The 26,391-nt window shown below is 34.2% G+C and overlaps 1 long non-coding RNA gene across 1 annotated transcript in view; it reads right to left on the reverse strand.

Moving 5' to 3' along the window:
* LOC134729747 (uncharacterized) overlaps positions 1-26,391 on the reverse strand; it is a 178,610-nt gene that overhangs the window by 31,244 nt on the left and 120,975 nt on the right. The gene's annotated exons all lie outside the window — the stretch shown is intronic.

Raw genomic sequence — 26,391 nt, forward strand, 5'->3', positions numbered from 1 at the left:
CGAGACCATCCTAGCTAACATGGTGAAACCCCATATCTACTAAAAACACAAAAAATTAGCTGGAGATGGTGGCACGTGCCTGTAGTCCTAGCTACTTGGGAGGCTCAGGCAAGAGAATCGCTTGAACCCAGGAGGCGGAGGTTGCAGTGAGCTGAGATGGTGCCACTGCACTCCAGTCTGGCAACAGAGTGAGACCCCATCTCAAAAAAAGAAAATAATAGAACGTCTTTGAGACAAATTATGTTTCATAATAATTTTAGATCCTTGCTTCTAAAGAGCCTAAAATATTTGGAAGAATGTGTCATGTTTTGTGAGAAAGCTTGATTTTGATTACTGAAACTCCCTTTATTTTATTTTTAGGGGTCTGTAAAACTTTTAATTCATACTTTAGTATTAGGTTACCTTATCAGCAATGCTCAGATCTTAATGTTGGCAGTATCCTTCTTTACTATTGACACTAAGACATGAAGAATTGCTAGACCAATCTGTACAGCAAATATGTTTTTCACATGTTCCACTTGGTCTTTCTGGTCAAAGACGAGCCAACAGACAACTTGTAAATCAAGAATAGGAATTAAAGGCATACCTCATTATGTAGTGAGGCTCCACTGGAAAGGAAAAGAGAACTCACTAGTTTCATATAAATGTGGCATGGGTGGAAAATAATTGGTTGAAACAAAAGACTTACATTTATGTTTCATTTGTCTATTTTTTGCTCCTTAAAGCTTACTTTCATTTATTATTTATTTATTTATTATACTTTAAGTTCTGGGATACACATGCAGAACATGCAGGCTTGTTACATAGGTATACACGTGACATGGTGGTTTGCTGCACCTATCAACCTGTCATCTACATTAGGTATTTCTCCTAATGCTATCCCTCCCCTTGCCCCCCACCCCCCGACAGGCCCCACTGTGTGATGTTCCCCTCCCCTTGTCCATGTGTTCTCATTTTTCAGATAGACTTAACAACACACACAGAGGGATTTTAGTGAGGATAAAAAATAAAGCAAAACAGTGCTCTCTAAATATCAAAATGAAATAAAATGGTATCTTATTATAACACACAAAGTATCAGTAAAGAATGTACTTTCCATTATTGAATTAAATAGTTAAATGTTTAACAGGATCTGTAAGTTTTATATTTTCAAAAAGGTCTAGGAAAGTTGGTAATCAAGGATCCACTAAATGGATCCCGGTTTTTTGTAACCTGTTCCATTTTCGGGATTTCTTTTCCCACACATACCTATTGTATAATCTTAGACACTAATAGACTTATGCTCAGATATTTTTGATTATTTCCTTTGTAATAATGAAAGAGCAATACTTTCTCATATCAGTATTCATGGAATCATTGATTCATTTATTTAGTCATTAATTTTTTTGTTTGATAAATGCTTACTCTAGACCAGGCACTGGGATGAGCCTTAGGAAATGTGCAGAGATGAACAAAGCCTGTGAAGTAATCAGGGTTCTTTTTACTGTATCGGTATTTACTCCATTGGAAATAAGAAAGGGGGTTTGAGAAAGGAGTGAGAACAGGGTTCAAGTCGAGTATTTTCGCTGAGTGACTCTGAGGAACCCTCCTGCGATCTTTACTATTTGATTTGTAACCTGTTTAAATTCTACCGAGAACTTAAAATTCAGTAAATGCAGTTCTTGAAGTATATAGCAATCATTTTGAAATGTGTAGTCTCTTCCTACCATAAACAGTTATTAGAAGACAGTGTTTTATACTGGCATTCCATGACAAGTGTCTTTATCAGTCATAATGATTGTGATTACCAATCCTAAAGTTAGATGGACAATGATTGTATATTGGATTATCTATTTTACTAAAATAGAATTTAACCTCCTCTCCACTGGGCCTACGAAAAAGTAAATGTTAACCATTTGGGGTTTCTCACCACAACACAGCTTTGTGAAACAAGTTCCTATCAATTGTCAAAGCTTCAAAGTACTTCAAAATGTCGATTACATCTGCAGGTAAATTCAGGCATGGGCTGAGAGGATTTGAGGTAAATTAGCAATAGTATTGGTTGCATGAAAGTGTGGCTTGAATAAAAACATTCTATATTAGCTGTGTGGATGATATAAGTATACTCACTATTAATATTTTTATATATGGTAAAATGACCACAACTAAGGTTAATATTTGTTCACTTTTTAATGAAAATATATCTATATGTTTCTATTAAAATCAATAACTATTTTTTAAAAAATAGTTTATCCCTTTATATAAAATGATTAGGAAGACCTAACCACCCTTAACATCAAAGCGAGTAATATCTGAACAACCTCATAATGCTATACTTGCTAAAATATCCTTGGCATTTGATTGAATGCAGAGTCTTTCACACTGATTTTTTTATTATAAGGTTAATACATCAATTATTAACTGATATTTAACATTGCTAAGAGAATAGTCTACAAAAGCAAAAGTAAAAGGGTAAATTGGCTTAAACATATTTCTTAAATTTAATGAAGCATATTCAATATTTTAAAAATAATTATAATCATATAGCAAGAAGCTATAAGCCATTTTTCATGATTGACATTTTACTGAGTTTCTTATTAATGTGAAAACTATTTTGATAATGTCATGAATTTATTCTCCATGTTTTAACATTCATATGTTAGTACTGTACACATTTATAGTTGCAGAAGTGTTTATTTATAGGTATTGAAAATTAGAAAATTAATTTTCTGTATTTTTTTATATTCCAGGTCAGTTATTATGCAAAATGAAAATGTAATAGTGTTGCTCTCCTCAGGCTGAAAGCACACAATATGCATTCTTTTTTGTAAGATATATTGATTAATGAAACCAAGATAAATTTGTCACCCATGTAAAAACAATTGATTTCACCGAACTAGAAATCTGAAATTGCACATGGATACACTAAATAATTCTAATGTAATTATTCCTAGTATACTTAAACAGCTAAAAAACAAACAAAGATTTCAACTTTTTGCTGGAAAAAAACGTTTTTTAAGTCTAGGGTTTATTTATAATGCAGTTATAGATAATGCAAAATGGATGACATTCACCTCCCAGCCAAGGCTAAACATGCAGTAGTAAAAGACTGATTTTATCTTAAAACTAATTAGAAATGATCTCATCAAAATCATTCTTGCCTTTTTATTTTTAATCTCTGAGCTGGTATTACCCTTTAATCAAATTGACAATACTAGAGGCTATAATGAAGATGAAAGTGACACATTTTTAAATTTTTAATGTTACTTTTTTCTTTTAATTTTATAATTAGGTCTTATCTTTGAAAGTGATAAATTTGCTTTATATTTAAGAAGCTAATAAAGACTGTAGGGAAAAATGTTATCATGATTTATATAGATTTTCTAGTAGAGAATAATATTCATGTTTAATGTAAAAATGAAATTTAATATCAAAGTGATCTATAGGTACATTTCAAATAACAAAAGTAAAAATTAAATAAAGGTTAATTGAGTATGAAGTACGTTTATAACTTCTTTTAATTATTCTCTCTTTCATTGAAAAAATACTAAGCACCTATCAGATTTTATGTATCTTTTTTTTGAAATTATACCTATAATAGGAATGAGACAAAGTCACAGCTCTTTTACAAGTCGTCCATTCTGGTGAACTGAGACAATACTAAACAAACAAATCTTAAGACTGGCAGAAAATGGAAATAGAGAGAGGTGATAGAGTCATAGTGGATACTTTTAATTAGCAATTGAACAAGCTGTCATGAACATCTTCAGGGTAAAAAGAAAAGACGCAATGAAAAGCTATGCATTCTGCAGATTTATATTTACAACTAAAACACTACAGCAGAAACTAGATTGCCACTTTCCATGGTGCTCTTATACTGGTAGGTAGGGCAGAGCATGCAGTGTTTAATCCAAATTTGCATTTTATGCCAGGTATAAAGAAATGCCATCAACAAGTTTTAGACAACAGAGTAACACAATCAGAACCAGCTCATGCTGGTCGCTGTATAAAGAGGGGACTTTAGACCAATAAAATAAAAAAAGGGATAAATATTAAGAGATTATTACAACAGTTTTGCTGACACACGCTTAATTTCAGATTAAAGCAGTAGAAATGAAAAGTAGTGGATAGATTTACCACGTATTTTTTTGCTGACATTATTAAGGTATTGGTAAATTAGCTTTAGGAGTAAAAGAAAAACGGCTTGTAGGTTTTTGTTTTTAGGGGGAATTTAAAATTTTTTTGCTTTGCCTTATTTTGTTTTCAGTGCAAGTTGGAGATGCACCTTAGATTGCCAAAAGGAGATAACAATTATGAATATAACAGGAATAAGTTATGATAGAAAGAGCAATTGGGGGACGGATGGTAGTCAAAGAGAAAGCAACATTTTTACATCCTAAAAAGACGTCTCAGTATTTTGATTAAGAATGTTTTAAACTTTATTGATGTGTAATATATATTTGGAAAAGTTTGCATGTTATCAGGAATACGTTTTCATAAATTAGGCTCTCTTTTCCAGCATACAAATCAAGAGACGGAACATTACAAGGGCCCCCAAAGTTCTTTTGCTGTTCCTTTCCAGTACTTACCTCTCACTCCTAGCTCTAGGGTTAGAAATTATCCTAACTTCTCACAGCATAAGATAGTTTTGCCTGTGTTTAAACTTTATACGGCAGGAATCACACTCTATCCTTTTTGCGTCTTATTTTACTCAACATTATGTTAAAAAATTTATCTGCATTGTGTTGTAACTTGTCTACCCAGAGTTTAAAGTAAAATGCATAATTGTTTACAAGAGCAGAATTTTCTTTTTATAAAGACATGGATTTGAATGTAAGTCAATAATAGAAAATACAAATATTGAGTTAAAATTAAGTAATTTTTCAAAAGTTTCTGACAGCTGCTTACATTTCCTACTTTTCTTTCATGTATATTTTACCACATGTCCACTTATACTCCCCAAATTTTCAACTGTAACAACCAATATGTGTATTATTCAGTAGATATACCTATTACAAAAAAATCAAAGAAATAAATTTATGAAGATGAAACAGATAATTACATACATATATTTTACAGTTAATTTAATTATATTAAATGTGTAAAAGAATATAATTCTAAGACTTATTAAACCCATCTTTGAAGGTTTTTGTGAAGGTTTGGTTACTTTCTGCATCAGTTATCACATGTGGCAACTCCATGTCTATCTTCATATTTAGCCTGTGAGGAACCATTTGAAATTACATTTCTTTTTTTCTGTTCATTCTTACAGAAACATTTTGATGGAATTAACACATCATTTTCACACTGAAACATCCAATGAGTTCATTTTGCCCACTGCCCAGATAAAGCTAATTTATCAAGCCAGGGGAATTGGAATAGAGAAAGAGTTTTACACACCTAGAGCTGGCTAAATTGGAGAACAGAGCTTTATTGTTACTCAAATCTGCCTCTCCCAAAATTTGGAGGCTAGGGTTTTTCATGAAAAGTTTTGTGGCAGGAGGCTAGGGAATTGGCACTGCTTATTGGTGGGAAAATGCAACCATAGGGGAGTGGAAAAGGGTCCTTGTGTGCTGATTCTACTTCTGGGTAGGGGCCACAGGGCTGGTTGAGTCAAAAGTTGTGGGTTTTAGATAGGGTTATCAGTCTTCAGAAATGCAAAAGCCTGAGAAGACATCTCAAAAGGCTAATCTTAGGTTCTACAATAGTGATGTTATCTGCAGGAGAAATTGAGAAAGTTGCCAAATCTTGTGACCTCCAGGAATAAGGTCTGGTAATTGTTTACATCTACTCCTTAGCAGAATTCAGGCTCTTCTCTAGACCTGGTGGACTTCCTTTCATTTTACAAAGATGGTTTAGTTCGGGGGAAAGGCTGTTATCATTTAAACTATAAATTAGACTTCTCCTAAAGTTAGCTTGGCCCAAGGTCAGGAATGAAAAAGGGCTGTTTGGAGGTTAAAGGAAAGATGGGATTTGGTTTGATCAGATCAATTTCACTGTCATAATTTTCTCATTGTTATAATTTTTGCAAAGGCAATTTCAATGTTCATAAATATAAAGATTGGTTTATTAATATGTACATGATGTTAATTATTATGTCTATAATTATCATTTCTTTAGCATATATGTGTCTGGTTCTTCACATAGTTTATTTTTTAAAATTAATTCAAAGATCTTAAGTGATGTGTTCTATGCTGATTATACAGAATAGACTAGCCCTGCTACAGCTAAAGCAATAAATTTAGTCATAACCTGTTTCTGTTACCTGCCTACTTGGCTGCCTATCGGACATCCTGAACTAAGTATGGAAAAAAACAAAAATTTTTACCCATAAAAATATGGATATATTCTAAGGAATGTAGAACCCTGAAAATGGTAACCACATGGATATGTATGTTTATATAACCATATACATGTTATTTTCTTATTCATCAAATCTCTTTAAAATATAATTAGTTGTTTTAATTAGCTGTTTTAAAAGCAATAATAGTAAGAATATAATGTGGAGTAAATAACATACATTGATACATAAGTAAAATGTAAGATAATGAAGGCATAAAAAGGCCAGAAGAGAAGAAATTAAAGGACTTATTTTCTATGTGAAATGGTTTAGTGTCAATTAAAGGCAGACCATGACAAGTTATAAGTATGTCATAAACCGTAAAACAAGCACTGAAATAACAAAATAAAGAGTTATAGCTAATAAAGCAAGAGAGAAACATAAATTTGTTCCTTTCTACTTATCCTAGTTTGTCTGTCCACTCCTTTGTCTATCTCTAACAACCTCTAACCCAAAACTCTCCAAAGCTTTTGTCAGAGGTGGTCAAACCAGAGTGACTCCATCTTGAATAGGGGCTGGGTAAAATAAGGCTGAGACCTATTGGGTTTCATTTCCAGGAGGTTAGCCATTCTAAATCACAGGATGAAATAGAAGGTTGGCACAAGGTACAGATTACAAAGGCCTTGTTGATAAAAGGATGTGTTAAAAGAACTGGCTGAAACCCACCAAAATCAAGGTGGCAACAATAGTGACCTCTGGTCATCCTCACTGCTCTATATATGTCAATTATAATGCATTAACATGCTAAAGGACACTCCTACCAGTGCCATTACAGTTTGCAATGCCATGGCAACATCAGGAAGTTACCCTATATGTTCTAGAAAGGGGAGGATCCATCAATTCCAGGAATATTCCATCCTTTTCCCAGAAAACTCATGAATAATCCACCCCTTGTTTAGCATATAATGAAGAAGTAATTATAAGTACAATCAGTAGAGCAGCCCATGTCAGTGTTCTGCCTATGGAGTAGCCATTCTTTTGTTTCTTTACCTTCTTAATGAACTTGCTTTCACATTACTCTATGGACTTGCCCTGAATTCTTTCTTTCTTGCACGAGGTTCAAGAAACCTCTCCTGGGGTCTAGATAGGGACCCCTTTCCAGTAACACTCAATGAGCAGTGGCTCATTATATGCTAATTATAATACATTAACAGACATTCCCACCAGCACCATGACAGTTTACAAATGCCATAGCAATGTTTGGAAGTCACCCTATGTAGTCTGAAGAGGAGAGGAGCCCTCAGTTCCAGGAAATCTCTGCCCCTTCCCCAGAAGACTCTTGTTTAGCATATAATCAAGAAATAACTCTGCCTATGTAGTAGCCATTTTTTGTTTCTTTACTTCTCTAATAAATTTGCTTTCACTTTACTCTGTGGACTTGCCCTGATTTCTTTCCTGAGTGAGGTCCAAGAACCCTCTCTTGGGGTCTGGATCATTGAGACAGCCAATTATAAAGGGTTCCCAGAGAACCTCTGACTGGTCTGCAAGCTAGTTGCAATGAACACTGGGGTGGAAGCTGGCCCCTCATCTTCCTGGGTGGAACCTGAGATTCAATTTGTGTGGTGGGAAACCTATACTAGCAGAACTCTCGCTCTGCTGAGAGTCCCTGTTTCCTTTTTATTTTTCCTTTTTGCCCAAGAAATTCATTTTTCTCATCCTTCAAATTGTCTGCAAGCTTAATTTTTCATGGTCCTATGACAAGGATTCTATCTTTAGCTAAACTAAGAAAAAGTCCTACAACATCTTGTCCCCTTTCTGCTAACACTGTCAGCTTGGTTTTTAATATGTGAAACTTATTTTAAGTTTCAAAGTCGGGGCTGAAGGAAATTATAATATTTTACCTCAAAATATATTTCTTTGAGATATTTAAAAATGGCTTACATTTGGCTACCAGACAGAAGTAGCCTTATCTTAAGTGGGGAAAATTTGCATCTGTAGAGAATCTCTGTTAAGACAGCCATGCCACCTCCACTTTCTATACCTTTCTCCATTCCAAGAGCAATTGAGAGTCTGGCACTTTTAAAAGGCTGAAAAAACATTGACCATCTATTCTTTCTAAGCAAGTCTTTATCCACATAACAAAGCTGCCTACCAAGGCCATAACAAAGTTGCTAGCTAAGCTTCTTCTCCCCTTTCCAAAACATGTTTTATCAGAGCCTAAGACCTCATTCTTTCTGTAATCTCAATATGATTATAAATTTCCGTAAATCAGTAGGAAGTTGAGTGTTCATTCTGAAGGCTCCAGTGTATACACATTAAATACATTTGTATGCTTTTTCTCCTACTAAAAAGAAATAATAAACAAATAAATGAATAAAATAAAATAAAATAGAAATAATTGATTCAAGTAAGATTTTTTTAATGAGGAAAAATGGAAGAAATGCCAGATAGTACCAATTTTTAAAATAGAAAGATGACAGAATTAAACTAACCATATCATAAAGAGTATAAATATCTCACTTAAAAGGCAGATTGTCAGATAGAATAAAAAAGACAAGACCAAATTACATGTTGCTAAAAGAAAAGGGCTTGAAATATAAATAAATAAATGTTTTATAATGAAGAAAGAAAAACTACACCTTAGAAAGTATATACTAATTAAACATGAAATAACTATATAAAATAATAAATTATCTCAAATTCAAATTTATCTAGATGTTCCTTTTTCGTTTTTATTATTTTTATAATCTGGGATCACAAATTTTAAGAATCTAAAATTTTCTACAATGATAAAGAGGAAAACAATTGGAATTCCACATGTACGATTTGATAACACTCACCAAGTATTTACTGAACTGTCACATCATTGGTTAATATAAGGCTTTTAGGAAAAAAGCAAGGCAGTAAGGTATTTTTGTAACTTAACTTTCAGGCTGTTTACAATTAAAGTTAGTGTACAAATAAAGACGCCAATACATATCAATTTCTTCTTAATTTTCAATGATTTTGTCATTCTGAATAAGCTGTGGGCTAGGTACTATGTGTTAAGTAAAACTAGGAAATTCATAAACAAATGCTTTTCTAAAGACAGACAGTGCTGTCAAATTGCTAGCAGATTAGTGAAGAGCCCCAGCAAGTTAGCGAGATTTCCATTAGTGTGCTTTGGCTTGGCAGTAAAATAAAGATATGCTCAAATTGCTATAAAAACCCAGAAGAAGGGTGATGATCCCAAATTCAGAAAAGCGATAATGGGTTTCCAGATTGAGTGACATGTACAGTGAATTCTAAAGAGTAAACGCCATGTAGAAAATCTTAACAGAGGAAAAGTGCACATTAGAGAGCGGGAAAGATTTGTGCCAAAAACTAGATGTAAAATAAAGCAGACTTTGTGGGTCTAAGGAATGGGACATTGTTCAGTGTAAGCGGAACACAATCTGATAAATGAGGTGGCAGCATTCGCTGACCTGATCATGAAGTTTTTGTGTGCCATAGTACTTTTTATGTCTTCTCTTTATTTGCATTTTTTCTATTTTGAACTTCATTTAATCATCTCAGTTTTTTGTTGTTGCTGTTTTTGTTGTTGTTGTTGTTGTTGTTGAGACAGAGTTTCGCTCTTGTTGCCCAGCCTGGAGTGTGCAATGGCGTGATCTCAGCTCACTGCAACAACCGTCTCCCGGGTTCAAGTTAATCTTCTCAGATTTTAAAGGTGCCAATGGAGAAAAGTATGGGTATATCATCCCAAATACGTTCTTCTTTCTTTTCCACTACTCACTGGGCAATCCTGACAGTCACTTAACCTATCTAAGGTTCTGATACTTTATCTGTTAAATGAACACACACACACATATATATATAATATATATATATAAAATATATATAATATATATAAAATATATATAATATATATAATATATATAAAATATATATAATATATATAAAATATATAAAATATATATATAAAATATATATATAATATATATATAAAATATATATATAATATATATATAAAATATATATAATATATATATAATATATTATATAAAATATATATATTATATATATAATATATTATATATATAATATATATAATATATATTATATATTATATATATTATATATAATATATATAAAATATATATAAAATATATATAATATATATAATATATATAAAATATATATATAAAATATATATATATCTGCCAACAATACAGAAAAATCATTAATTGAAGCATGAGAAAGCACTCTAGAGAAAGCAAAATGATACATAGGCTTAAATGAGTATTAATATTACTGCTACATTTTTTAATTAAATAATTATATATTTTTGACAAACCAGAAATGTCAATTGGAATACATGAGACAAAAAGCAAGGAGCAAGTTTTCAAATCTTTTAAAATGGTATGTCATATAGTATTTGTGTTTCCTAAATAGCTATCACAAAATTTTTATAAACGCTAAAGAGCATTTTAGGGTGGCTTATGTTATTTTAAATTGCCTGTTGTCAAGGTAACCGGTTCCTTGGGATTTCCAGTAGAAAGGATCTTTCCAAATCACAGTCAGACTCTCCATTGGTGTAAGTCATATAACCACCTGCTACATTATAGGTTTGTTTATTGATTCTTTTCAAAAGAATTCCAAAGGAACAGTTATTGTTTAATGTTTAAATAGTTATTGTTTAATGTTAAATTGTGTGACTTTTGTTTGGCAGTAAAATATGCTTAGATTGCTGTAAAAACCCAGAATAAAGGCAATAATCCCAAATTGGGAAAGGCAATAATGGATTTCCAGATTGAGTGACATATAATGCGAGTCCTAAAGAATAAGAGTCATGTAGAAAATCTCAACAGAGGAAAAGTTATGAGATGATTTTTAAATGGTTTTATTTTGTGTATAGGAAAATAGATTTAGACTAATATGATGAAGACATGACTATGATCACATAATAAATATCTTTCAATAAAAAGTTATTTTTGATGCAAATAGAAATAATACAAAAGAGAACCTGGAAAAAGTAATGCTGTGATAGATGATAGTCACAAACTGTGCATAACTAGATTCATTTTAAAGTCAGGTAACCCAGTAGTAAATTACCAAGAAAGATAATTCCTGGCAAATATTTGTCAGGAATATTTGGAGTCATAGACATATACTGTTCTCCACTGACAGCTTTAAAATTTGAGGAAATTGGCGGGGTGTGGTGGCACATGCTTGTAATCCCAGCACTTTGGGAGGCCGAGGCGGGCAGATCACGAGGTCAAGAGATGGATACCATCCTGGCAAACATGGTGAAAACCTGTCTCTATTAAAAATACAAAAATTAGCTGGGAGTGGTGGGAGTGCCTATAGGCCCAGCTACTTGGGAGGCTGAGGCAGGAGAATCGCTTGACCTGGAAGGCGGAGGTTGCAGCGAGCGGATATTGTACCACTGCACTCCAGCCTGGCGACAGAGCAAGACTCTGTCTCAAAATAAATAAATAAATAAATAAATAAATAAATTGAAGAAATTATATGACATCCAAAATAAGAAAAATACAAGTAAAGAGAAGCCATAAAAAGTACTACGGCACACAAAAAGCTTCATGATCTTGTCACTGAATGATACAACTTCATTTGTCAGAATCGGTTCCACTTTTACATTGAACTATTCCCTACTCCTTAGGCCCACAAAATCTGCTTGATTTTACCTCCAGTTTTTGACACAATTCCTTCTTGCTCTCTGATATGCACTTTTTTTTTGTTAAGCAATAGACTTGGAAATTTGAGCTTTCAATAACCGGATGTATTTTTGAAGTTTTAGAAGAAATTAGTTTTTGGGTGGAAATTTGTAGGTAAATAACCACCTTCTCAGGGCGGTTTTAAAACAGTTTTTAAATTACTTGCAAGCAATTAAAAGGTGGGTTCTTGTTAAAAGGTGGGATCTGTTTCCTGACCACTTGAATCTGGGAGGGCTTACACATGCCCTGATCAACAGAGTATAACAGAATTGGTATTTTGTGATTTCTGCAGTTAAAACATTCCACTTCCATCTGCTTTTCTTTGGTCACTGAACTTCAGAGTCCTGATCTGTTATATAATTAGTGTGACCACCATGAGGTCACCATGCTGTGATGAAGCACAGTCCCATTGGACTTTTTAAATTCACCATTTGTGTAATGATGAGGAAAACATATTAATGTGTAAAAATTTGTAAATTATCAGTAAACGTATTTCCCACAAGAGTAATTAACCATCATGAACATTAACAGTGTTTTTACTGCAAGAAAAGTATATTTAAAAATCATAGGTGGTCCCTTCATCCCTATACAGAAGCCTACAGAGAGGCAGAAAAGAAAACATGAGGTTGGCTTTATGTGTAAATTTCAGATAGCTTTAACAGCATATTCTCTGCCAATTTATATTTCTTTTGTAAAAATGGATATAGCTCATTATGGATATTTTGAACAGAGTCCATGGCTTTGAGATCAAACTAAAGTCACACTGACAAAATAAAATAAGCATGAATAGTCATAAGGCTAAAAAGGTGACTTCCTATCAATTAATTGAAGAAGAAATTCCATTTTAGTCTAATTTATATTTTGGCCACTTTTATTGGCTACTTAAGTAAAATAAAAGACTTGTTTTAATAATTGTAACGTGGAGGATGTTTTACAAACTTAATTTTTCCTTGTTCAAATAATATAAGTGAATATACAGTTTAACTCTAGTTCTAATAAATTCTCTTTGGCATGATTTTAAGTAAGTTCATCATCAATGAACTTATCATTAGGGTCTCACTGATGTCTTAGGGAAAGCACATGCCATGGAAAATCCCCTGAGATTTTACAGTGAACATCTTTGCCTTTTAATCCTAAACATCTATTGCTTTATCTGAGCCTGAGTTCTACATCAGTGTTGATGAAATGATTGGGTTAGAGCAAATTATCTTGAAAAGTCTTTTCCAGATCAGTAAAATTATTCCAAGAATGGCTTCGCCTTTGATCTCTTTTGATCAGAACCATTTTTTGGAGAATATCTGATTCAAATGATTGATCCAATGATCACTACACTAAAAGTACACATTTTCTTTTTGATATTGTGCCTTTCAATATTACTAATCATATTTAATTTTGGTCTTTTATATTCAGAACAATATCTAAAAAATATTTATGAATGAGCCATCACTAACAATTAAACCACCCAACGGGTTCATCTTGCCCACTGTTCAGATACAGCCAATTTATAAAGACAGAGGAATTGCAATAGAGAAAGAGTTTAATACAGGTAGAGCCAGCTAAATGGGAGACCAGAGTTTTGTTTTTACACAATTAAGCCTCCCTCAAAATTTGGAGGCTACAGTTTTTCAAGGGTACTTTGGTGGACAGGGGGCTAGGGAATGGGAGCTGCTGATTGGTTGGGGATACAATCACAGGGCTGTGCAACATGGTCCTGATTCGCTGAGTCGGCCTCTGTGTGCAGGCCACAGAGGAGTCACTGGTCCAGGTGGAGCAATTTGGTCATCAGAAATGCAAAAGCCTGAAAAGGCATCTCAAAAGGGCAATCTTAGATTGTATAATATTGATGTTATTTGCAGGAACAGTTGGAGGAGTTACAAATTTTGTGACCTCCAGAATAATGGCTGCTAATCATTTAACTATACTCTTAGCGGATTTCAGGACCCTCTCATCTTCCTAACCTGGTGGTCTTTCATAATTAGTTTTACAAAAATGATTTAGTTTTGGAAAGGGTTATTATCATCTAAACTGTAAACTAAATATCTCCCAAAGTTAGTTTTACCTACACACAGGAATGACCAAGGGCAGTTTGGAGGTTAAGGCAAGTTGGAGTTGGTTAGAACAGATCTGTTTCACTGTTATAATTTTCTCACTGTTATAATTTTTGCAAAGGTGGTTTCAGTAAGTCTGTGCAAATCAATGTTTTATGGTCAAAATGTCCAGCCACTTTAAGCACACTGACATACATCAGTGGCTTTCAGCTTTTTCCCCATTTTAACTGAGCCAAACCAATTTTCTTATCAGTGTAGCAAAATGACCAGAGCATTTGTTATGCTATGCGGTTTAAAAAATGGTATGTTGGTTTCTTACTTAGCACAAGATATTATAAATAAGAATATTTTGTCTTGTTTTCCAAAAAAATAAATAAATCTCATTTGAGATTACAAAAATCAATGTATTTTTTAAAGCACTTAATAGATATAGTTATTATTAATGGGAATAAGGTTCACAACACCCTATGGAAAACTGATTTACTCATATTCATGTGCTTACTCAAGAGGCAAAATAAATATATAAGCATTCAGTATGTGGCATTAATCCAAGAGAAGTAAAAAAATGCAGGCAAGAATAATTTAAGAAAATGAATTAAGATTTGTAATGGCCTACATATTTTCTCTAGCTATCATTTCTGAATTTAGGTTTTCAATGAATAAAATAAATTTAAATGAAAATGGGATCCATGCCTCAATGTAGCTACTACATGATTCTTTAGGTGTAAATCCTATCTCCACAATCATCTTTGAATATTTGCCTTCACCATGCTTCACATTAATTAAAGGACTCAACAAGCATTTAAAAGGTTGCTATTTTAATTCCTTCAACATGACCATTTGTCAAGGCTGGATATTTTTATATTCAAAGATTCTCAATTTTCATTAATAGGAGTGGGGGTAGTAGATCACACTTAATAATACAGGGCAGCTGCTTAGAGTTTTCTTTATGTAGAGCAGCATAAGAAGATCACCAGTAATAACATGTATATTGCAGTGGGCTGCCACTAGCCCATTCCTAAGCTGTTTGATTACAAATCAGAAAGGGCACCTATATGAGCAGAAGTAACCTGCTGGGAGCCATAGCACATAGATATGCAGCGTGTGGGCTGAATCTCAGTCCCAAATTACCCCCTTATTTGGGTCTTTTCTCTATAAATAATTTTTGTAACCTTTATCTATAAATAATTTTATAAATAAATTTTGTAAATAACTATAAATAAATTTTGTAACAAAATATTCCTTAGAATAACAATAGCTCAGCAATTTTCACAGAATAAGTTCAGAGGCTAGCTCTGCTATTTACTTACTTGGTAACTTAGCCTCTGCACCTCTGAAATTCTGTAAAATATTACAAAGTTTCAGAATTGCAATAAAACCCAATGGTAACTTATAAGACAGATTCTAACTGGATATAAAGTTGTGCAGATATATTAGGAGTCATTAAATGGTATAGATTAGTATTGTAACAGTTGTACAACTGTAATATAAAATGGAGAAAAATTACAACTTATTCAGTAAACTAAATAAAATTAAAATGAATTAAATACATAAGACTTTCCATCTTAAAGATATTAGAAGTTAGAATACTCTAATAACAATTAGAAAGAACTAGGAATTGAGAGCTGAGGTACATGTGATATTGTTTTTCTTCATTAACAAAAAACTGTTCATTACCAATCAACTACATGTATAATTATGTTTACTTATATTTAGGAAAACAAAAGCAAAAATGTACCTAAAAACTTGTAAGGAAAAACTTTTTAAAAACAATATTTTTAAAAGAGTACTGAAATCAGTTTGATTTATTTTTATGTTTCTCCTTCATACCACTAAAATAGTAGAACTGCTAACCTATTCTTACCACTTTACTCATACTCCACGCTGAAGTAAGTTTCGGTTTTTAATAATTCAGTAATTAAGACATGGAAACTTACATTTAAAATGCCAAAAAGCCAAGGAGGCTATATTCCCTATATGTGATTGCATATCATCAAAGATGACTAAGAATGCCTTCAAAATATTTTACTCATGGCAAAGAGATGAAGATGTTGGGCTGAAATCTCCAAGCACTGGTTTCCTTGGTCATCATACGAGTGTTATACCTGAAAATGCAGTTCTTCATTCATGCAAGATGCATCGTTTTACCAGGACGTCACCAGTCAAATAGAGTATATCTTATTTCCTCTTTTCTAAGATGTATATTTTTTCTCAATTTCACATTTCTGATATGGTGGCTTACTGTATAATCACTGCCTACATTTTGCTGAGGTTTTCCCCAAAAGCCATTATAAACCTACTGGTACAGTTTACATTCCGGGAAGTAACGTGCTCTTTGTCTCCTCCTCCTCCTCCCGGAACTCTACTTTCAGTGTGAATCCTCGTGCAAAGGGGCCAGTATGGATGCATTACTCAGTGTACTCGTGTAACAAACCTGTACATGCACCCCCTGTATATAAAATAAAAGTTGAAATTATTTTTAAAAAATTAGTCAAGGGTGTTCTGGAAAACTGAGAGTAAAGGATATATAAGTAGTGATTGAAGGAAGTTGGGCTGCAAAGTTATGCTTGGACTAAAATGTGAGCCACCTTGGATACTGTAGATTTTTAAATTGATTTGGAGGATGATAGGAGGGATGTACAAATGAGATTTCACAGGCTGAGAGATCTATAGACTATTAAACAGCAAACAGATGCAAGGCATGGGAAGAGGGATGGTCAGCAGCCCACAAGATTGTGGAGTGACTGTTAACAAGTGTCTGAAAAGAGACCAGACCCACTGTGAATCTCAACTCCTCCCCTATTGGTTCTGCAGTTATGAGCAAATTTACTTCCTTTCTCTGAGCCTCAGTTAATCATCTGTAAAATGGGAAAAAATAACATCTACTTTGTAGTTTTGTTAGAACGACTTGGGTATCAAGCTCTTAGCAGATAATAAGCATGTGATGCATGGTAGAAAAACCAAAATTAAGAACAGCTCACGGAATAATTGGGTCTCACCTGCTCACCAGCTTCTCTGGAAAACCTGTTACCTACTTTGTGCTTGAGTGTATACTTTCCCCCATATTTGGTATACTCTGAAAAAAAATAATTAAATTAGAAGATTTTATTTCCTTTTTGCTGTGGTGAGCTCTAGGGTATTGGTAAATTCCCCCTTGAAAGGCTTTCACTGTGGGCTGTCTTTGAACATCTACCCATGCAACCATGCCACGTGGCAAGGATGACTACATGACACTTACTTCAAGGCCTTGCCTGGGGATTGAAACAAACTGTAGGGAAGGGGAAAAAGCAATTAACTGTCCTGTTTAAGGTAAAAATAATGGAAAGAAAGCCACCTCAAGTAACTGTACGTGAGTTGGCCTTTGACACACTGACCAAGGTGTCATGTCTTCAAGAGACATTGACATCTCTGTAGGTTCATGCCTTTTCCAGATTTGATGTGGCAGATACATGCATAGCAGAGTTTATCATGTGTGGTTTCCTTTAGACGCTGTGATTATGTGTTCAATAAATTGCATCAAGACTATAAAGGCTTTGTTGTGAAGTCCAGCAACATTAACACATTAAGTTTCATAATGTGATTCCTAGAACAACCTCTAAAACTCTCCAAAGAGGTACATTCAAAATCTCCATAGATGAATCAAAATAGATTCATCTCAACAGAATTATGCTAAGTAAAATCTCGATATCAGAAACAAATTATATATGATTCTATTTATATAACATTGTCAAAATGATAAAATTGTGTGGAGATAGAGAATAGAATAGTGGTTGATATGGCTTAGGGGAGAGTGCACAAGGGCATGGGTTTGGTTATGAAGAGATAGCACAAAGAAGTTTTGTGGTGATGAAACAGTTTTTTTTTTTATCTTGATTGAGTGGTCATTATAGTAATCTACACATATGAGAAAACCACAAATACATATAAACTACACAAATGAGTGTATGTTAACCTTAAAATATCAGAGTAAATTCTCTGGATTGTACAAAGACTAATTTTATAAATTTCATATGGTACTGTAATTACATGTTACCATAAGAGGACATGAAATTAAGGCTACACCAGATCTCACTACCTTATTTGTGCATCTGCCTATGAACATACACATATTTCACAATAAAAACTGTAAAAAAGCAGTGACATAGCTATAGATTCTGCTTATTTATAAGTTTAGATAGATAGACATAGATATACAAATTTAACTTAGTGACAAATAAAAATTTTAAAAGATGTTCAGTACTACCTGAAGAAAATTCTAAGAGAAATAATTAAATTACATTATATGTACAGAGGAAAAAATACAAAAAAAAGGCCATCTAATTTCAGAAAATTGTTGTATTATTCAGTGCAATTTCAACAAAAAAACCCATAGGATTTCTTGTGACATGTTCATATTGATTATGAAATGTATACAAGAATTAAGGGCCAAGAATACTCCAAATCTTACTAAGTAAGAATACATTGGTTAACTTGCTATTCTATAAAGCCATACAAATAAGTTAATGTGCTATTAAACAGAAATAAACAAATTGATCAATGGAATAAAAGAGCTATAAAACCACAAAGAAATAAAAATTATGTATGACATTTGGCATTTTAGGTCACTGGGGAAATTATAAACTTTATAGACTTACTTTAGTAGACATTCTAAAACAATTATAGAAAATAAATTATCCTTACAGAAAATAAATTACATTGACTATCCTTAGAGAATATAAGTTAAATTGGTTTTCCAGCCTCAGAGTGTGCACAATTGATTTTCAAAGCATGGCGCCTAGTCCAGAGCATCAATATAAACTGAGAACATGTTTGAATCTATAATCTTGGGCCCAACCACAGAATGGCTGAATCACAAACTCTGTTAGGTGGGACAACAATTCATGTTATAATGAACCATCTAAGTGGTACAGATGCACAATGGAATGTAAGAACAACCTTAGTAACCACAAATCCATCACTTGAGAATCAAACAATTAGAAGTAAAAAACAGATCTCTAAATATTTTCAAAGAGTGTATTAGGTATTTTTCTGATATTGGGATCTGAGTAAATTTATTAAACAAGAATTTCTTAAATAAACACAAATTCTGTTAACCATAAAATAAAAGAATAACAAAGTTTACCACATGGAAACTAAGAATTCATTTTATGAAAAGAAAGTAAAACAAGACTAAACTTTAAAAATATTTTCCATAATTGCCAAAAAGTTAATGTTTAGAGTATATAAGGAACTTCTATAAACCAATATGAAAAACACAAGCAAGGCAAGAGAAAAATGGGGAAAAGATATAGCAGCAAAAAATAGAAAATACATGTTGAGTAAACATATGAACAGATACTCAACCTCATTAGTAATCAGGAAAATGTAAATTAAGCCACAATGTGATACTATTTCACACCTACTTGATTGGAAACATCTAGGAAATATAATAATACCAATTTATTACTTTGAATTTAAAGAGACTCATATATACTCTTTGTAGAAGTGCTAAGTAAAATCTCTTTTGAAAACAATCTTAACATTGGTATCCCCTTGTTCTATCAACAAGCAATTAATTCCATATGAAATTTAAAGTAGTTTTTTCTAATTCTGTGAAGAATGTCAATGGTAGTTTGAAGGGAATAGCATTGAATCTATAAATGACTTCGGGCAGTATGGCCATTTTCACGATATTGATTATTACTATCCATAAGGACAGAAAGTTTTTCCATTTGTTTGTGTCCTCTCTTATTTTGTTGAGCAGTGGTTTGTAGTTCTCCTTGAAGAGGTCCTTCACATCCCTTGTAAGCTGTACTCCTAGGTATTTTATTCTGTTCATAGCGATTGTGAATGAAAGTTCATTCATGATTTGGCTCTCTGCTTGTCTGTTGTTGGTGTAAAAGAATGCTTGTGATTTTTGCACATTGATTTTGTATCCTGAGACTTTCTGAAGTTGCTTATCAGTTTAAGGAGGTTTTAGGCTGAGATGATAGGGTATTCTAAAGATAAAATCATGTTGTCTGCAAACAGAGACGATTTGACTTACTCTCTTCCCATCTGAATACCCTTTCTTTCTTTCTCTTGCCTTATTGCCCTGGCCAGAACTTATAACACTATGTTGAATAGGAGTAGTGAGAGAGGGCATCCTTGTCTTGTACTGGTTTTCAAAGGGAATGCTACCAGCTTTTTCCCATTCAATATGATATTGCCTGTGGTTTTGTCATAAATGGCTCTTATTATTTTGAGATATGCTTCATCAATACCTAGTTTATTGAGAGTTTTTAACATGAAGCGATGTTGAATTTTATCAAAGGCCTTTTCTGCATTTATTGAGATAATCATATGGTTTTTGTCTTTGGTTCTGTTTATGTGATAGATTGTGTTTATTGATTTGCATATGTTGAACCAGCCTTGCATCCCAGGGATGAAGCTTACTTGATTGTCATGGGTGAGTTTTTTGATGTGCTGCTGGGTTCGGTTTGTCAGCATTTTACTGAAAATGTTTGCATCGATGTTAATCAGGAATATTGGCCTGAAGTTTTATTTTTGTGTGTGTGTGTGTTATCTGCCAGGTTTTGGTAACAGGATGATGCTGGCTTCATAAAATGAGTTAGGGAGGAGTCTGTCCTTTTCAATTGTTTGGAATAGTTTCAGAAGGAATGGTACCAGCTCCTCTTTGTACCTCTGGTAGAATTTGGTTGTGAATTTGTCTGGCCCTGGGCTTTTTTTGGTTGGTAGGCTATTAATTACTGCCTCAATTTCAGAACTTGTTATTGGTCTATTCAGGGATTCGACTTCTTCCTGGTTTAGTCTGGGAAGGGTGTATGTGTCCAGGAATTTTTCCACTTCTTTCAGATTTTCTAGTTTACTTGCATAGAGGTGTTTATAATATTATCTGTATAGTAGTAGTCTGTATTTCTATGGGGTCAGTGGTGATATCCCCTTTATCATTTTTTATTGTGTCTACTTGAATCTTCTCTCTTTTCTTCTTTATTAGTCTAGCTAGTGGTCTATCTATTTTGTTAATTTTTTCAAAAAAACAAATCCTGGATTCATTGAATTTTTGGAGGGTTTTTCATGTCTCTATCTCCTTCAACTTTGCTCTGCTCTTAGTTATTTCTTTCCTTCTGCTAGCTTTTGGATTAGTTTTCTCTTGCTTCTCTACCTCTTTTAATTGTGATGTTAGGGTGTCGATCTGAGATCTTTCTGGCTTTCTGATGTGGACATGTAGTGCTATAAATTTTCAACTAATACGGTTTTAACTGTGTCCCGGGAGATTCTGGCATGTTGTCTCTTTGTTCTCATTAGTTTCAAATAACTTTTTGATATCTGCCTTAATTTCATTATTTATGCAGTAGTCATTCAGGAGCAGGTTGTTCAATTTCCATCTAATTGTGTGGTTTTGAGTGAGCATCTTAATCCTGAGTTCTAATTAGATTGCATTGTGGTCTGAGAGACTGTTATGATTTCCGTTCTTTTGCATTTCCTAAGGAGTGTTTTATTTCCAATTATGTGGCTGATTTTAAATTAATTGCCATGTGGCACCGAGAAGAATGTATATTCTGTTGATTTGGGGTGGAGAGTTCTGTAGATTTTGGGGTGGAGTGTTCTGTAGATGTCTATATAGCTGAGTTCAAGTCCTGAATATCCTTGTTAATTTTCTGACTCGTTGATCTGTCTAACATTGACAGTGGGGTGTTAAAGTCTCCCACTATTATTGTGGGAGTTTAAGTCTCTTTGTATGTCCCTAAGAACTTGTTTTATGAATCTGGGTGCTCCTGTATTGGGTGCATATATATTTAAAATAGTTAGCTCTTCTTGTTGAATTGTTCCCTTTACCATAATGCCCTTGTCTTTTTTGATCTTTGTTGGTTTAAAGTCTGTTTCGACAGCAACTAGGATTGCAACCCCTGCTGTTTTTTTTTGTTTGTTCGTTTGTTTGTGTTGCTTGGTAAATTTTCCTCTATCCCTTTATTCTGAGCCTATGTGTGTCTTTGCACATGAAATGGGTCTCCTGAATACAACACACCAATGGCCTTGACTCTTTATCCAATTTGACAGTCTGTGTGTTTTAATAGGAGCATTTAGCCCATTTGAATTTAAGGTCAGTATTGTTATGTGTGAATTTGATCCTGTCATCATTATGCTATCTAGTTATTTTGCACACTAGTTGATGCAGTTTCTTCATAAAGTCATTGGTCTTTATATTTTGGTGTGTTTTTGCAGTGGCTGGTACTGGTTTTTCCTTTCCATATTTAGGACTTCTTTCAGGAGCTCTTCCAAGGCAGGCCTTGTGGTAATGAAATCCCTCAGCTTTTTCTTGTCTGAAAAGGATTTTCTTTCTCCCTTGCTTATGAAGCTTAGTTTGGCTGGATATGAAATTATGGGTTGAAAATTCTTTTCTTTAAGAATGTTCAATATTGGCCCCCAATCTCTTCTGGCTTGTAGAGTTCCTGCTGAGAGGTCCAATGTTAGTCTGATGGGCTTTTCTTTGTAGATGACCTGGCTTTTCTCTCTGGCTGCCCTTAACATTTTTTCCTTCATTTCAACCTTGGAGAATCTGGTGATAATGTGTCTTGGGGTAGATCTTCTCATGGAGTATCTTAGCGGTGTTCTCTGTATTTCCTGAATTTGCATGTTGGCCTGTCTTGCTAGGTTGGGGAAGTTTTCCTGGATAATATCCTGAAGTGTGTTTTCCAACTTGTTTCAATTCTCCCCGTCTCCTTCAGGTACTCCAATCAATCGTAGGTTCAGTCTTTGTCAAAAAGACAAAGGTAGGCTTAAGCCTATTCCAGCTGAGAGGCTGTTGATAATCTGCATGGCTCCGTGGCATGGGTTTGTGAGTGGGATCTTCCACTTCATGTGTTGCACATTTCTGTGGTAAAAGCACGGTTTCCCAGCCTGGGTAGCATGCTCACTCACCACCTCCCATGGCTGGGTGGTGGAGGCTCCCCTGCTCGTGTGGCTCTCAGGTGGGCTGCTACACCACACTGCACCTCCTTTCTCTCTGTGGAGCATGCCAGCTTCCTAGTCAGTTCTGATGAGAGAAGCTGGATACCTTGGTTGCTGGTGAAGGATTCACATACTTGTTTTGGCTCTTTTCGATGGGAGCCTCTGATTGCCGCTATTTCTAGTTGGCCATCTTGGTCCCCTGCCCCTGCCATATGACACACTTAACTGTAATGCCGTTAGCACACAGAGCCTTAGATAAGCTTGGTTATCAAGAACCCAGACATTTCATGGATAAGGTTCAGTTTTAATCTACTAGGGAAGCCACTATTTAGTTGCTCAGAAGTGAGCTCAGCAGAAGTGTTTGGTGCATGAAATTGGAATCTGGAATCAAAGAGAATAAGAGGGATGATAGATATTTGTTATAGCCTTGGTAGCAACCAAAACAGCAGAGACTCTAGATCCTCACATTAATGTTCCTTTTACTACATTTCACAGAAATTGTGAACAGTAATGTTATTAATAAACAAGTTAAACTAAGCATTGTAGGGGAGGAAATGTAAGGATGTCTTGGACCCCAGTCAGAGCCGCTTCACTGAGCTGTCGTGCCCATTCTCTGCTTACTTTGATTGCTGGCTGCTAGTGGCACACAGTTGTCTCTATTAGGTTATTGCCCTCACTTAAATAAGAGGTGTTTCATCTGGGAAGTTTTGGCTCCCAGGGCAGCCAGTCATCCAGTGTCCCTCTGACTGGCACAGAGGTACAAAGGCTGGTGGCGTGCCCTCAAAGAAGCTCCAACATTATGGTGCCACTCATGCTCCAATTGCCCTATGAAACTGGGCCACTTCTTGTCTCTAATTAAGATCTCATTCTTTCTTCGTTGTCTAGCCAGTCAATTTCTCTATTCCGCTTCTACGAATGCTACCTTAAGAATTGCCTTTACAAGAATTCCTCTCTTAGGCTTTCCTTGCAAGGTACCTAACCTGAGTCAATATTCCTATTCCTAAATCATCTCAGATCCCCTGAGATGCTGGATATCTGAAATTGTCCAAGATCATATAAAGATATGAAAGAAAACTTATCTCAATATTCCAGTATTGGGGCAAAACATTTTGCCCTCAAAGTTTAGAAATGTTGCCCCACTGTTTTTTGAAATTTATTTCTATAACAAAGACGTCTTACATTAATCTGACTTTTATTACTCTGGCTTTTATTTCTCTATGCTTTTCTTTGATTCAAATTTGCCAGTGTCATCAAGGTATAGAAATTGCTGTTGTTTTTGTTTTGCACTGCTTTGCTTTTATTTTTCTTTGAATATGCATCTACCTTTCTACGTGCATTCATGAGACTTTTTACCTTTTTCCTAGTTCATAAGTATTTTTATTTTAGTTAGTGGAGAATTGGTGTTTATTTTCTAAAATCAACCAAGATTATCTATTAATCCTATAATAGGTTATCATTAACTTTCCATTATATCATTACTTATTTCATTTGTGTTTATATGTTCCCTATCTTCTATAGCAAAAATAGTTCAAAGATTTTTAAGTTATTACTCCTTCAATTTTATATAGCCTCTATCTTAATCTAAAATAATGTTTAATACATTTTAATTTTCATGACAGTAATTCTGTGTTCTACCTATCTTACATAAATCACAGGTATTATATTTTTTAAAATGTAATTATGGCTGGGTGCGGTGGCTTACGCCTGTAATCCCAGCACTTTGGGAGGCCGAGGCAGGTGGATCACGAGGTCAGGAGATGGAGACCATTCTGGCCAACACGGTGAAACCCCGCCTCTACTAAAAATACAAAAAATTAGACAGGCATGGTGGTGCATGCCTGTAATCCCAGCCACTTGGGAGTCTGAGGCAGGAGAATTGCTTGAACCAGGGAGGCAGAGGTTGCAGTTGCAGTGAGTCGAGATTGTGCCACTGAACTCCAGCCTGGGCAACAGAGAAAGACTTCGTCTCAAGAAAAAAAAGTAGTGATTATAATTTTCTGATGTTATTTTATAAGGAGAGGTAAAAATAGTGTGTTTTTCTTTACCTCCTGAGTCTGGGCCAATCTAAGAAAAAAGTAGATACGTTCATATGGAACTACAATATAAGCATTGACACTGAAAGTGGATTTGGTAAAGAACATTTAAAATCTGTGGCCAAAGTCCTTGCAAACTCTCCATCTCCAGCAATGCTCACAATACCAGTCTCAATACCAGGATATCACACCTAGGAAAGTGCACATTTTCAGGCTTCATGTATTTAGCTAGACTTGTTGTTAAACAGGGTAGAACAATAAAACAAGAACATGAATGATTCAGTTAACACTTGCAACTTATAGTAAATTACTTCTACCTAATAGAGAAGAGTTAAGAAATGGATGCCATTCACCAACATGATGAACAGGCACAGCAAAAAGGTGGCAATGTTTCTCAAGATGTAGTCCCTCCACAGGGAAAGTGGAGTTTATGTAAATGAAAATCTCTTGCAGCAATCTTCCTTTATTCATTAATATTGACAAGAAATTTCTAAAACTGTCTCTGAAATATTGTGTATATCATGTCTAGACATAATAATTTTAACTTTTCCTTTTTTATAGTTTTTTTCCACTGAGAAGGCCCATGTTTGAATATTTTCATATATTTATCTCTGAAAGAAGTTAATTTTACAAGATTCATCATCTAGAAATATATATTCTCTTGTTACAATTTCTGCTTACTTCTCTGGTTTATTATGAAACTTGAAAACATAAGTGGATAAACAATCTCCAATGTGCACCACCTGTGGAATTATTCCCTTCCCTAAAATACTTCTTTTTCCCCAAAGTCAGTTTCACTGGTCAAGACTATGCATTTCTACTCTCATTCTTCACAATATACCTCTTTGCACTGTATTTTCAGGAGATTGTGCTCTTTGGATTAATGTAGAAAGAAAACATGCTAATAACATTAGGAATGCCTCAAAAAGTATAACTATACTCTCCCCATTTTTCTGAAAACATTTGTTTCTTACTCTTTGTAGTGGGTGTTATTTTAAGTTGTAAAACATATTGAAATTAGCCAGGCATGGTGATGTGCACCTGTAGTCCCAGTCACTTGGGAGGCTGAGGCAGGAGAATCGCTTGAACCCAGGAGGTAGAGGTTGCAGTGAGCCAAGTTTGTGCCACTGCACTCCAGCCTTAGAGATTGAGTGAAACCTTGTCTCAAAAAAGAAAAAAAAAAAGAAATACAAGAAAAAAGATATTGAAGTAATTGCAAGAATTTCATTTAAAAGTAAGCCCTTTTTATAAGAACTTTTTAAAGGCATTTATACACATTTTAGGTTTTTATTTGTTTGTTTGTTCGTTTGGACAGAGTCTTGCTCTGTCACCACGGCTGGAGTGCAATGGCGTGATGTTGGCTCACTGCAATCTCCATCTCCCGGGTTCAAGCAATTCTCCTGCCT

This window comes from Pan paniscus, chromosome 22 (genome assembly GCF_029289425.2).
Source record: "Pan paniscus chromosome 22, NHGRI_mPanPan1-v2.0_pri, whole genome shotgun sequence".
NCBI lineage: Eukaryota > Metazoa > Chordata > Mammalia > Primates > Hominidae > Pan > Pan paniscus.